Source organism: Mus pahari, chromosome 19, assembly GCF_900095145.1.
Source record: "Mus pahari chromosome 19, PAHARI_EIJ_v1.1, whole genome shotgun sequence".
NCBI classification, from domain to species: Eukaryota; Metazoa; Chordata; class Mammalia; order Rodentia; family Muridae; genus Mus; species Mus pahari.
This window is the reverse complement of record NC_034608.1, coordinates 11,304,159-11,307,912: the sequence shown is the minus strand read 5'-3', so window position 1 is coordinate 11,307,912 and position 3,754 is coordinate 11,304,159. Positions and strand designations below refer to the sequence as shown.

At 44.0% G+C, this 3,754-nt stretch overlaps 1 protein-coding gene across 1 annotated transcript in view; it reads left to right on the top strand.

Moving 5' to 3' along the window:
- The window catches only part of Crx (cone-rod homeobox), a 10,316-nt gene that overhangs the window by 372 nt on the left and 6,190 nt on the right, over positions 1-3,754 (top strand). The window lies entirely within an intron of this gene.

The window sequence follows — 3,754 nt, the reverse complement described above, 5'->3', positions numbered from 1 at the left end:
TAAACAAAAACACCAACACAAAGAGAATAACAAAAAAATCCCAGATTACTGTTGCATCTGTCTATCTATCTATCTATCTATCTATCTATCTTTTTAAAAAGATTTATTTATTTTTTATTTTATTTTTATGGGTACACTGTAGCTGAACAGATGGGAATTGAATTTTTAGGACCTCTGTTCGCTCCAGTTAACCCTGCTCTCTCTGGTCCAAATATTTATTATACATAAGTATAATAATAAGTATATACACTGTAGCTGTCTTCAGACACACCAGAAAAGGGTATCAGATCTCATTACGGGTGGATGTGAGCCACCATGTGGTTGCTGGAATTTGAACTCAGAACCTTCGGAAGAGCAGTCCGTGCTCTTACCTGCTGAGCCATCTCGCCTGTTTTGTTTTGTTTTTGTTTTGTTTTGTTTTGTTTTTGTTTATTTGAGACAGAGTTTCTCTGTGTAGCCTTGGCTGGGCTGTCTGGCTGTCCTGGAACTCACTCTGTAGACAAGGCTGGCCTCGAAATTCATCTGCCTCTGCCTCCCAAGTGCTGGGATTAAAGCGTGCACCACCATGCCCGGCTCTGGTTTGGTCTTTTGAAACTGAGTTTCTCTGTGTAGCCCTTGGCTGTCCTGGAACTCACTCTGCAGACCAGGCTACTTCTGATCCTTCTATTTCTACCTCCAGAGTCCTGGGATTACAGGAGTGAGTCATGATGTTACTGTTTCTTCTTGTGTGTGTGTGTGTGTGTGTGTGTGTGTGTGTGTGTGTGTGTCCTGGGATTACAGGAGTGAGTCATGATGTTACTGTTTCTTCTTGTGGGTGTGTGATGTATGCATGTAAGTGTGTGTATATTTTTGAATACGCCTGAATATGTAGAGGCCAGAGGATAATATCAATGTTTCCCTCCATTTCCTCTGCCTTGTTGCTTTCAGACAAAGTCTCTCAGTGAACTAGGCGCAGGGCATTTTGACAAGGCTGGCTGCATAATTTGCTCTTGGGACCCACCTGTTTCTGCCCTTCCTAAGGCTGTAGTTACAGGCACACAAAGCCATGCCTGGCTTTTTACATGGTTGCTACAAATGTGAACTCAGGTCTTCCTTATCTATTTAAGCATTTCTTTATTTCTTCTGTTCCCACCCCACCTCACTTTTGAGACACAATCTCTAACATGATAAGTAGCCTAGAATGCCATTGACCCTCCAAGCCTCCACCTTCTGAACTCTAGAATTACAGGTTTGTGCCACCATACCCAGTTTATGTGATGTTGGGGACTGAACACACGGGCTTTGTACATTCAAGGCAGGTACTGTACCTGCTGACCTATACCCTAAGCCTCCTGTTGTCATTGTTAGATAGGGTCTGCTTATGAATCCCAGGTTAGCTTTGAATTTGAGTCAACTCAAATTCGAGACCAGGCTGGCCTCAAACTGCCTCTCGAGTGCTGGGATTAAAGGCGTGTGCCACCACGCCCGGCTACTTTCAACACTATTATTTTTCTTTCTTTCTTTCTTTTTTAAATGCTTTTTCTTGTTTTTTTTTTTTTTAATTTTTTTACTTTATGTAAGTACACTGTAGCTGTCTTCAGACACTTCAGAAGAGGGAGTCAGATCTTGTTACGGATGGTTGTGAGACACCATGTGGTTGCTGGGATTTGAACTCCGGACCTTCAGAAGAGCAGTCGGGTGCTCTTGCCCACTGAGCCATCTCATCAGGCCAACACTATTATTTTTCATCTTGTTCTCTTACTGAGGCTGATAGTCAGCAAGCTCTCGTGAGCTCTTATGACCCTCTCACACATGTCTTAGGGTTCATGTGGTCAAGTCTGCCTCCTGCACTTTGTATTTTTAGAAAGAAGAATCCCTCTCTATAGCTCTGGCTGTCCTGGAACTCACTATGTATATGAAGATGGCCCAGAACTCCAAGAGACTCACCCACCCACCTTTGCCTCATGGGTACCGGGATGTAAGGCATGAAGCACTATGTCCAGCACACTGACTCCGGTGCTGGATATGAACTCAGGTCCTTGTGATTGTGGTGTGACAACTGTTCTTATCCACTGAACTTATCTCCAGCCCATGCACTACCATGCATTATTATTATTATTAAGATTAAAACATATTCTTTGTGTATTTGCACATGAGTGAGGGTGCCGACCGAGGCCAGTGGAAGGCAATGGCTCCCTTGGAACTAGAGTTATGGGCAGTTGTGAGCTCTCTGATATGGGTGATGAGAACTGAACTTGGGTTCTCTGGAAGAGCAGCAAGCACTCCTAGCCATTGAGGCAACTTTCAGCCTCTGCATCCCCCACCTTTTTAGAATATGTTTTTATTATCAAAAATGATGTGTGTGTGTGTGTGTGTGTGTGTGTGTGCGTGCTTGTGGGTAAGAGTGTGTATGTGTGCAGCTGCCTTTGGAGGCCAGGAATGTAGGATCCTCTGGAGCTGAAGTTACAGGTAGAACCACCCAATGTGGGAGCTGGGAGCCTAACCTCGCCCTCTGAAAAAGCAGTGAATGCTCATAACTATTTAGCCACCTTCTCAGCCCCTTCTCTCCTCCTCCTCTTGTTTAGTTTTTGAGTCAAGGTTTCTCTGTGTAGTCCTGGCTCTCCTGGAACTCAATCTGTAGACCTCAAACTCAGTTTGTTGTCCTCAAACTCAGAGATCCATCTGCCTCTGCCTCTGCCTCCCAAGTTCTGGAGTTAAAGGCGTGTGACACTACATCTGGCTCCAACCCCTCCCTTTTTTTTTTAAATAAAGATTTGTTTATGTGCATATGCTTGAGTGTATGCATGTGCACCATGTGCATGCAGTGTCTACAGAGGAAGAGGGAATTGGATGTGAGTTATCATGTGAGGACTGGGAATAGAACCCGGGTCCTCTGCAAGAACAGGCACTGTGGGGGTGTCTTTCCAGACCCTATACATTATATGTTTAAAATTAGTGCTTTGTTTAAAGATTATAAACAGTGGCATAATGTGCATGTTGACAGTACTGTCTTTTATTCCTTGAATATACACAGTATATAGTAAATATGTTCATAAACTTTATGTATTAAATGACACTAAATACAAACATAACGAACTTTTGTATGATCTATTATTATCTAGAATTTGGATATACAGTGTACGTAACACATGCACTTAGTATCAAAGTGTGACTTTGACAGTAATCTCAGCATTTGGGAGGTAGAGGCAGGAGTATTGCTATGAGTTTGAGGACAGTCTGGGCCAGTAAGTTCCTGTCTCACTAATGGTACATCCAGGGGGTAGTTTATTCAGTAACTGGCTTGCTTGTTGCAAGTATGAGGATCTGAGTTTGTTTCCCAGAAGCCAGGTTGAAAAAATGGGCACGGTGTGTGTGTTTGTAACGCCAGCACTGGTAAAGCGGAAACAGCTGGCTCCCTGTGACTTGCTGGTTAGCCAGCCTAGCTCACACGGTGATTTCCAGACTAGTGAGAGACATGGGGAGGTAGATTGCTTGCCTAACATTTGTGAAGACCTGGGTTTGATAACGAACACTGTGTAAACCAGGTATGGTGGTGATCTTAGCACCTGGGAGCTGGAGACAAGAGGATAAAGAGTTCAAGGTTATTCTCAGCTATTTGGCAAGTCAGAGGTCAACCTGAGCTATATAAGACCTCTCAAAAATAAAAGGAAAGCTGGGTGTGGTGGCGCACACCTTTAATCCCAGCACTTGGGAGGCAGAGGCAGGCGGATTTCTGAGTTCGAGGCCAGCCTGGTCTACAAAGTGAGTTCCAGGA